Source organism: Podarcis pityusensis, assembly GCF_964106645.2.
Source record: "Podarcis pityusensis genome assembly, chromosome: 11".
In the NCBI taxonomy this organism is placed as follows: Eukaryota; Metazoa; Chordata; class Lepidosauria; order Squamata; family Lacertidae; genus Podarcis; species Podarcis pityusensis.
The window spans coordinates 34,403,101-34,414,544 of NC_138036.1; the positions used below are offsets into that span (position 1 = coordinate 34,403,101).

At 41.8% G+C, this 11,444-nt stretch overlaps 1 long non-coding RNA gene across 1 annotated transcript; it reads left to right on the plus strand.

Moving 5' to 3' along the window:
- Nucleotides 1–1,956: 1,956 nt before the first annotated feature.
- On the plus strand, nt 1,957–8,822 carry LOC308458486. Its single transcript, XR_013977472.1, has 3 exons — nt 1,957–2,045; nt 3,141–3,233; nt 6,920–8,822. It is a non-coding gene; the product is annotated as an uncharacterized lncRNA (long non-coding RNA).
- Nucleotides 8,823–11,444: the final 2,622 nt, after the last annotated feature.

Here is an 11,444-nt window from a genome sequence, read left to right on the forward strand (position 1 = left end):
AATGCTCAAAAATCTTACTGGCTCAAATGCAGGCTACCACTTCCCTGTTAATCTGCCCACCTTCCCCAAGGAAAAATACCAAAACCCCTGTTACCTTAGCTGGCAGTGATGCATGCAACATCATTTTCTGCCAGGGATTGTGGGAATTCAAGATTGTGGGATGACTAATAAACGATAAGTCCCATGATTCCTACCAGGAAATGATGCCCGCAATTTCCCACTTCAGAGAAGTCTTCTAGGGCCTTTCCTGTGTAGAAATCAGTCTATTATACTCTTCTCCTATCCCAGGGATTCATTGTTTATGGTTTTTCTTTTTCTTGTAGAAAGTAGAAAAGACTGGTGAGCATTCTAGGCAAGAGCAGGGTGAGAGATTAATTTTGAGCTGGACCCAACTCAGAGAGAGTTACACCCAACACAAAGTGGAGGGGAGGTTGTGTTTGTTTTAGCAGGAGCATATGCATTTCAAGCTCCTCCCAAGTGAAATCTCTCATCACCAGTGGGAGGTAGTGTAGGCCAGCTTAAGAAGCATAAGACCAACCACTTATCTGCCCAGCTGTCAGGGACTGGCTGGACGAGGAAGAGGGGTGGGTGTTGCCCACACAACAGCCCCCCAGGGATGACACAGACGACAATGACTTAGACCCAGGACAGTGGTAGTGGGACATGGGACAAGTCTGTGGAATGAGTGACAAGCTGGGAGATGCCAGATGAAGGAGGGTTAAGTGATGGGGGGGCTGTCAGAAGATGTGAGCACAGTCTCTGATAGAGAGGAGTCAGAGGTTGGCCTTGCTGCCCAGCAGCTTGACAGTCCCAATCCTACTGGTTCTTCTCCGCCCCTGAAACATGGGGACTTGAGAAGGGTCCTTCACATTGCTGAGCTACAGGCCAGACAGGTCCAGAAGAGAAGTCCACCCCCTCACTGCAGTCTACATCTGGGAGGGATCGGGAGTGAGAGGCTAGAGGGGGAAGGTGGGGGCCAGTGGTCAGTTCCAGCAATGTCTTCACCTAGGCGAGACATGCTTGGCATGCAAGAGATCCCAGGTTCACTCCTTGGTGTCTCCAGCTAACTGGATATCATGTAACATGGCTGACACCTTGGAAATGCTGTTGCCCATTAAAGGAGATGGTGCTGAGCCAATTGGACCTATCAGTATATGGCAGCCTCAAGCATTCCAGCTCTCTAGATCAGTTCAAGAAGGATGTTGCTCCTGACTGATTGGTTCCCCACTGAGCCACTTGAGATGCAGAGCTGACTGTTGTTTGTGCCAATGCTCCTTCTACCTGTATCTCTTCCCCTGTGATGGCTGAGGGCCAAACTGCACATGAATCAGCCCCCTGTATTTTCCTTCTATGGTTGGAAAAGCAGATTGGAGGTAGAGCTCTCTTATTTGGTAATGTTTATTATTTCATTTTATAATGTAGGATAACAGCAGATAAAAATGAGAAAACAAAATTATAAAACAGGCACACAGAATGAGCACATTTGCACATGGGTTAAAATAACAAAGTCCAAGTAAAGGCTGTCAACATTCTCAGATGGAAGGGGAGCATTTTAATCACAAATGTGGCCTGCAGGGGACAGATTTAAGTACTCCCTCTCAAAATGCCTCTGTTCCAAAATTAAATTGCAGCTTCTATTATCCCCCATCCCAAGGTTGACTTTCACTGTTTTGTACCCGTTTGGCCCTCAGCTGAAACCAATTCTGCTTGATCTGCAGTTACCTGCACCCATTAGATCCTCCCTCAACTGACTGAACAGGATCACCTTAATTCTAAGTCAAATTTGTTGTTGTTGCTGCTGCTGCTATCGCTTACAACAATTTTCCTGGAATGCTTGAGACCATGATTATAAGTCAAAGGCAGGGATGTGGAACCTGTGCACATTCCACTGTTGCCATGGGTCATCATGACCAGGGCTTATGTAAGTTGGAGTTAAGCAACATCTGGAGGATCACAGGTTCCCCATCCCTAGTCTAAGGTCCTGGGGATCAGCAACAAATTTTAAAGGAGGTGTCTATGCATGATTTCCTTCCCCCTTCATCCAGGCAAGCAGCAGCCTGCTGGAATCAGCTCTATCTAGAAAATGTCTTTTGCTACTTACTGCTGAATTTATTGCTTATGTGTGCTGCCTTTTATATAGCAACTAAGTAACAGTCCAGAGCTCTATTCAAAAGGCCCTCTGCTTCCAAGAAATATCAATCCATCATGATACAAGCAAATATCCAGCAGGGACATACACAAGACTAATCTATCCCGGCTTATTGGTTATAATTAAGCATACCACATGAATAGAGCCCTTCTGGTATTTCTGCTGATCTGCAACTGGGGAAGATCACAAAACCTACTAAACACAATCGTCATTATAGGGTGTGTGGTTTTTCTTTTTCTTTTTTAGCTTTGCTAATGACTTAAATGTGTTGTCTTAACCAATTATACTCTGGCAGACATGTGAAAATAAAATCTAGAACATCAAACTCACCAGTCAGTTCCCAAATAATTGATGCTTTATCAAATTCATCCGCACGCACAAGCAAATGCAAATAGAGGCAATGTTCTACTTTTGTGCGATATAAATGAGCTTATCAAGATTAGACATGAACTCTTACAATGAGCTAATCAAAACAGAAAGCCGAAAGAGATGTATGATACATCCGAGAAATGTCTTAGTTTCATCATACAGCACACACTATAAACCCCATTCTAGCCCCATCCTTCTCAAAATGAGAATGTTTTGCTGGACTTTATTTTGAAACAAGTAATAAAAAAAGACGTGGTCAGCTTTTATGGAAGTGCAGACAGAGGCAAACTAATAAATTTCTTTCCATAAAGGTTCCACAAACTATGGTTTGTGTGCTACACAGGCAGTTTCTGGGCAGCTCACAAAAGGGAACATAAATAAAATAAAACAAAGCTCCTGAGCATGACTTTGGCTGGATCTACACTGATATAAAAATGCTTTTAAAGAACCCACAATATAGCTTTCAATGCAATTCCTCATTGATGACAGATCGCTGCTCTACAGTGCCCCCTGGTGTCACATTTTTATAATGCCTTTTTAACGTTTTAACAGACCAGTGTAGATCAGTCCTTTGTGTGAAGTGGAAACTTTTCCTTGTTCTCCTCGTCATTGCCTTCTCTAGCCACATGCTGGGGACCAAGGAACCTCTTCAAGGGAAGCGTTGTGGAGAGGGCAGAAGGAGAAACTCAGTCTTCAACCTCCAAGCTGCAAAAAAGTAAGTGAGAGTTTCTAGCTTGTGCGAAGTGAAAGAAGAATAGGCCTAATGTGGATGGAAATATAAGGACTCTGGAAATGGGAGAGGTCGGAAAGCCCACAACTTTTGGGAGTGGGCATGCTTGAGAAATATGAACCCCATTCACACATTACTCCTGTGTTCCAAGGGCTACTGGCTCTGCCCTTGAGGTTATAGAGCTTCCTCCAGTATCCATTGATATCCGAAGGGGGAGGCCTATTATCTCTATGTTTCTGGCTTCCCTAGGACCTTGAACACTGACTGACAGGGCCCACTGAAGCCTGATATGTGAAGATCTGGCTTTGTAGGCTTTCCCCCTGTAGACATCCATGCTGGAAGCAGAGCTGGGGAGGTTGTGCAACCTCAGGGGCAGACCAGCTACCCCTTGTTTGTGTGAGTAACATGACTTGCCTCCTGCTAAAGGGTGGGTTGGGATTTACTTATTCACTGCACTTAATGAATGTTCCAACATAGTACTCAGCTCAGAAAACTCAGAAAGCACATTGTAAAATTGAGAGAAAAAACATTTAGAGCTTTATATTTGGAGATTCCATTCTCCTCCCTTCATCAGACCTGGGCCTGGGAAATGAGTTTTGCTTAGCAGTTCCTAGACATGTCCTTTCTCTCTCTTTTGCCTGCCCGCCCATCACAGTCTAAAGTGAATTTAATGCACTGGTGTCACATTACAGATGATTAATATTGTGGCGTTAATATTATGGCTGTCATTGTCACAAGTCTATGAAAAGCCACATATCCTACTTGCGCATCTCCAGCTTGGGGCGGCTTCAGATTTGTCACTGTTCCTTCATTTGAAGCTCTTGAATTTAGGAAATATGGCAAAATCTGTGTGTGGATCATCGTGAGTGACAAATGCACACAGGTCCTCACAGAATACACATGCAGCAAAGAAGTGCCTACACCTGTAGTATGCCTGTCCTCTTTCACCTCATGAGGTAATAGGTATTTGGGGGGAGTAGTTTATATTGAGGAGAAGGCATGGGGCAGGGCAAGGGGTTAAATATTGCCTCCCCCAGGGCGGCTGCTCCAGAATTGCAGTCCAAGAATGGAACTTGTATGTCACATCTCACATGTCACCAACAGTACAATCTTAAACTTGGGACTACTGAATTCATTGGTGGCTTACTCCTAAGTAAATGAGGTGAGGACTGCAACCTAACTTCTCTTCTTCTTCCTTGTAATTTACTGGGTGCTGTCCTGTCTCCCCTGAAGTCAAGATCAAAATAAAGCTGTGATCTCAGTGGGATCAAGGTTGCAACCAATGAACCCAGAGCTGTGCTGCAGCGATGTGCTTCCTATTAATGTATATTAAGCTTAAAAGCTTTCTACTAATTATAATAGAACCCAGACCATTAGATTGTTGTGGGAGGATAAATGGTTTGGGCTGGGAATGTTGAGTCTCTCTCACTCCGCTTGGGAAAATATATATATATATTAAAATTAAAACAGATTTCCAAACCTCCCAGAGTCAAAATTCAGGAAGCACATCTTCTCCAAAGCAAAGGATTGGAAACAATACCTGGAACAGCATGCTCTAAGAAAAGAGCAAGCCGTGTCTTTTGTCTTCTTTGGGTGAAATTGCACTGAACAAGTTTCCAGCAAGAGAACTGCAAACCAACAGACTGAAGGCAATACTGACGGAGCTTTTAATAAAAGCTACCCTTTGACTTAATAAATAATAATAAATAATAATAATAATAATAATAATAATAATAATAAGCCCACAGACTGAAGGCAGTATTGACGGAGCTTTTAATAAAAGCTACCCATTGCCATGTCCCATCACCTCCTGGCAAATCGAAGGGGAAGAAGTGGAGGCAGTGAGAGATTTTACTTTCTTGGGCTCCGTGGTCACTGCAGATGGTGACAGCAGCCACAAAATTAAAAGACGCCAGCTTCTTGGGAGAAAAGCAGTGACAAACCTAGACAGCATCTTAAAAAGTAGAGACATCTCCTTGCCAACAAAAGTCCGTATAGTTAAAGCTATGGTTTTCCCAGTAGTGATGTATGGAAGTGAAAGCTGGACCATAAAGAAGGCTGATTGCTGAAGAATTGATGCTTTTGAATTCTGGTGCTGGAGGAGACTCTTGAGAGTCCCATGGACTGCAAAAAGATCAAACCTATCAGCCCTGAGTGCTCACTGGAAGGACATATCGTGAAGCTGAGGCTCCAATACTTTGGCCACCTCATGAGAAGAGAAGATACCCTGGAAAAGACCCTTATGTTGGGAAAGATTGAAGGCACAAGGAGAAGGGGATGACAGAGGACGAGATGGTTGGATAGTGTTCTCGAAGCTACCAACATGAGTTTGACCAAACTGTGGGAGGCAGTGGAAGACAGGAGTGCCTGGCGTGCTCTGGTCCATGGGGTCAAGAAGAGTCGGACACGACTAAACGACTAAACAACAACAACCCATTGACTTTAGAATTTCAAGACTAAAGTCTCTCCAGCCTCTCTCAGTCTCTGCATTTGGCTGTCCTACTTTGAGCCATGGGTATCCCAGGGAAATGCATCTCCTCCACACTCCAGCTTCACCAGCTTTGTGATGGCATCAGATTCCTGCCTGATAACACAGTCAATGGGCTGTGCATGTGTTTTTTATCTGAAGAAGCCACAACTGTAATATGGTTCTGTGTTTTTTCCTTTTAAAAAATTGTGAAAGCAGTCCAGAAAGCAGTCCTCCACTCACAACACTTTCCCTTCCCCTCCTCTAACAAACTTAAGCAGCAATACCCTATTAACGGGGAGTAAACCCTATTGAACTCATTGGACTTCTTATTAGAGATGGGAGAGGACTTTATCTGATGCTTTTTTTCTTTTCTTGCTGTGGAAAAACTTGCTTCTGAACTCTGTTGTTGGTTGAATTAGGTACTTCTGTGGATTGTGTCACACATTTTCACTATGTGTAAAGTGTTGATAGAAATATTCATCTAGTATATATTTTGAAAAGTAGTACGTCTGTCCATTTTTCTGTCTTTTATCTTGGATTCAGACACCTCTAGCGATATTGTCACCAAACTTGGCACAAGGGTTCCCAAGATAGGGGTAGCAGTTAGTGAGGAAGTTAGTGACAATGTTGTTTTAATCTCTCCGTATCTTCAACGATGAATATACCCCCAATGCCAGCTTGTGTTGGCCCTCTTTTGACCTCTATGTGGAAAATGTAATGATAAAAGGTGTTAAGTACAGTGGTACCTTGGGTTGCAAACACTTCGGGTTACAGACTCCACTAACCCGGAAGTAGTACCTTGGGTTAAGAACTTTGCCCAAGGATGAGATCAGAAATCATGCGGTGGCAGCACAGTGGCAGCAGGAGGCCCCATTAGCTAAAGTGGTACCTCAGGTTAAAATTGGTTTCAGATTAAGAACGGACCCCCGCAACAAATTAAGTTCGTAACCAGAGATACCACTGTACTTAACTTGTGAAAAATAAGTATCTCCATAAGGGATTACATCATCAATGACATTGGTGGGTGGGTGAGTGGGTGTTTTTTTGAGGAAAGTGGCCTCACAGGCCAAACAGGGTTACCTGGTGGGCCAAGAATGGTCTGCAGGCCAGAGATTCTCCAAACCTGGATTACAGGAACCTAGAAGGTATAACTCATTTGATTCATCTCATGGTTTTTGCTCCTTTCTCCTATCCACTGTAGTGCCTATCATTAAAATGACTGATCCCCAGCAGCTGGAGTTGTGCACCTCAAGCCAAAGGATTTCAAACAGTCATGAAAGTTGTTGATATTGGCTAGATATTCCTTGCTCCCCCAACCTGAAAACTATTACATTACGAGAAATGCAGCATCAAGAGAAGAAATTGATTTTGTTAACATGATTTTTATTTTTATTTTAATATAGAAAACACCCACCCACACATACATTCCTTCTGATTTTATTGTGCTCCTGTCTGGTTACAACAGACAGTAGTTTCTCTCCAGATCTTAAGAAGATATGATTTGTTTTAAGAAGAATGGATGTTGTGAAGAGGTTAGTGAAACATCTGGCCATTGTGAGGAGAGAGCAAGATTCATATTCATGGGCCAGCTGCCTGAAATAACTATTTTCTTCAGTGCAACTCACTGGTTATAGCATTATAGTGACTGACTATGGTGTTTCTACGAATGACACAGAAAGTTGTGATTCAGATGAGCTGAGAGATTGCTGTCTACTGACAGATGTACTGTGTATTAACTGGGAGTGGTGGTGCAGCAAACATTGCTCTCCAACCAGCTCTTGAAGTTTAGCTACACAAGACATCAAAAGCAAAACCCTAAAAGGAACTGAACTCTACATGAAACTAAAACACCAAGCCGAGGGCAAAAACAGGTTTTTAATTTTTTGAAACTTCTTTCCCTTCTCAAGTGTCAAATTTGCAATGAATAATGCATCCCAAGAATTCTTCAGTTCTAAATTCTGAATAACAAATAAGTTCATCAAATGAGACACATCACCAACTTCTGCAGTTCACTTGTGGCAACTCTTTGCTTACATACACAACACCTGCCTTGCTCGTTTTCTTATAAAGTTATGGTTTGGGTGCAGGCAAGGTCTGTGGCATCTTTAACTTGGTAAAGGCCCAAGCAAAATCAGAAGACTTATGGATATATCACATGTTCAAGCTTACAATAGACTGATTTTATGAAGCAGCACATTTTAAAACAGGTTTGTTATTAATCAGTGGAATGTGTGCTTGCATTTCCTCCCCACAGGGTTCCTGAGCACGAGAGGCGAAAGTTCACCATCATTGCATCTTGATCACACATAGGGATTAGGGAGAAGTCTGATTCAGTTCTCATTTAAAATCAAAGTTATTGAATCCACACTTTCCAAAACAATACGCGAACCAAAACACAGCCAACTTTTGAAATTTGCACTTGAAATTTGCGATGCAGTTATCCAACCAACAAATGTTTACAAAAATGCATATACTAGGAGGAAGTGAGCAAAACAATGAATATATTAGTGAAAACAGCATACAAGATGCATTATATTAGGAAAATTGCCTGCAAAAATGTGTAAATCAGTCAAAACTGCATTAAAATATGTTTATTAGGATAAATTCTCACTGAAATGCTGAACAATTTTCATGAGGATTTTTTAAAAAGAAAATTTGCAAAGTGGTGCAGAAATGTGGAGAACTGAATTGAAGACTGGGGAACCAAGAACATGAGAGGACCAAACAAAATTAACAAATCCCTCCACTCCTACTTACAGTAAGCTATTGCATGCAGCTATTAAAAGCTTTCTCTGAAGATGCTATCTTCAAATGGGGAAGAAATTTGTTCCCCACAAACTTGAACCAATGCACACACTTCTTCAAATCACCCAAAGATCTACTTCTACCTTCTGTCCACCCATGGGGCAGACAGTGCTGAAACAGAGAGACCCATGGCTGAATTGATATAGAGCAGCTTCCTGTGGTATGGAAGCCTTTGTTTATTAATGCAAATTGCCTTGTCCTCCCTGAATTTGTCCGATAGTTATTGTTTTTAAAGCAACACACCACTTAAGCTACTGGGGTTCATCACAAGATGTGGCAATAAGCTCCATGCATCAGTTCATGATGTCTTTTACTTAAAGCAACTATCAAACAAAATGTTATGCGCACTTTAGTGCATTAATATATTTGGATTAGCTGGGGGGGGGGGAAACAACCCCTACGCAAGCCATTATTTTTACAACTCTTTAGACCAAGCTGCTCTTAGTGAAGAGTCCTGAGAATGAAAGAGCTGTTTGCTAGACTGTGTCGATTTCACTGCAGTCTCTGTGGTCCAGCTCTAATAGATGTCTTTGGATCCAAATAACAAGGTTTTCATATTTCAAGACATGTCACCCAAGGGAGAGTCATCTCTTGGGAAAGAATATAGACCCCAAGGGAGAATACCAAACACAGTGTTGCCACATGGCTGATCTTCATAAGAGAGTTCCATCTGTTTTCCACTGAGATCTTTTTTCCCATGGCTTCCACTCACAGCAAGTTTGACCTTTGGTATTATTTAGTTGTCATCAATAGTGCATACCCATTAGAACAGAGTGCAGACTGCATGGTGCCATTGGTAGCATGAGAGTCTTTGAAATCACTTTGACAATAGGCTTACTTGCTTGCCGTTCAAAAGCAGACATTGCTGTCTTGGTTTTAAAAGGTGCATTTCACATCTCAGAGGTAATGTAGTCAGCTTTTCTAAGCAGTGGAACACGATTCTGCAGAAGCTCATGGTCTGAATCTTGCCTTTCTGTAGGGCTCTAGCAAGCATAGCAGCAAATTCAGGGCAACGATTTTGGGGCAGATGCAGAAACTATGTAGTATAACCCCATTATGAAACCAAAGTGTGAATCCATTATGACAACAAGGCCTTCCAGATGTTGTTGGACTCCAACTTCCACAGTCCCACCTATCCCAGTCAGGGATGGCAATTTGTTGCACAGCCACTTTTGGCCAGTCACAGGTTCTCCATCCCTTCCTTAAGAATACTGTGTATAGTTCTGGCCACTCAAATGAAGGTATCCTGGAGCTAGGAAATGCAGAAAAATGGCACAGTCATAGGGCTCAATAAAGCCCTGTTTCCTTTCACTCACAATTGGTACATGGATGGGATCATGTGTAGGCATCTCAAGAGGTTTTTATAGGGAATAGAAGGTCTCTGTGTGTCTCCCATATCCCCATCTAGCCTTCTACTTCTGTTCTGGAGTCTGAGCATGCCAAGGGTATGGATGTGTCAGTTTTGTATATGTTCATTCATAAGCCCACTTCGTCCTCTCTCTGTATTTGATCTGCTTTAAAGTAAAGTAAGAAATACATGTGCTTATTAATACTTATGTTTATTGACCTTGCGTTTTTTCAAAACCTGCATTTCTAAACATATTTTCTCTCAACATATGCATTTCTAATTCTTTCTTATTTTAAAATACACATGTATATGGGATTTTTTAAAATTTAGCCAAGAACAGCTAAATAATCACAAAATTCAGAGAGAATTTTGTCTTATCCAAAGGATAACCGTGTCCTATCTGCATATAGGTCCAAGAGGTGTAGCATCACCAGCTGAGGAAGGGTGGAAAAGAAAAAATGGAATATTACAACAGAGTCATTTCTCTTGAACCCTATGGAGATCACAATTGTGTGAATGCTGCACCTCCACAGGGAAATATATCATACCTCCCAATTTTTCAACCTGCAGCTTTTAAACTTTTGAATAAGCCCCTCTTTCACCCTTTCTGCAGCAGTACCAAATGTGAAGAATCCATTTTTGAAGCAGGAGTGGGGAACTCTTTAATTGGTAATTACTGATATTTGATACAAAATATTGTAACCCAAATGTTTGGAACAGCGACAGGGAGAGATCTAACAGAAGCATTGATCTTCAGGGAGATCAGCATGGCTAATCTGAAGACAAGTCATAGCATCTTCAAGTATTTTCTAACAATAATCTGATAAATTGCATTGAAGAAATAAGGTGTACCCCAAATAATGCTTTTCTCTCCCGCCCCCACTCTTTGTTAATGCTGAAAACATGCCCCTCCACTTGCATTATAACAGTTATAATGCAACAATCTGAGAAACTGATTACTCTGATGGCGGAACTGACAGTATTCTTGTTGTCTGTATAATTTGTTTGCAATTTTACTCTTAAAATTATATGTCTTCTATATATATCAAGAGTTCACCTTTATGGAATTCTTAGCTCTACTGTGGCTAGTTTTCATGTGCTTAGATGACTGCACATCATCTTCTTTTTTTAAAGTTTAAAACAAAGGAGAGTTACCAAAGTAACCCAATTAAATTCTGCAGGACTGCACATTGCTGCTGTCTAGTAGGACCAGGAAATGAAGTGATGGATTGCTGGCCACATTACTTATCTCTCCCCCCTTTTTTGCAAAGGTGAACAGGATCCCATCAGAGATTAATTTGAACCAGCCTACATAAAGGTTTTATAATGCAGATTGAAGATATTGGACATATCCATGTAAAGCACCCCTTACAATCTCCTGTCTTCCAGTCACTGGAAGACTTCTTGACGATGACGCTTCATCCTCCTTAATAACCCCTGTGTTGTACATCTATTTTTGATATGAAGCTGCCTTACCTTGTCACCAATTATAGACTCTGAAAAGACCCATCTCATTAGAGGTCTTACAGTGCTTGTTCCTGAATATGATGCCTGGTATGTGGCTTTTTCCTCT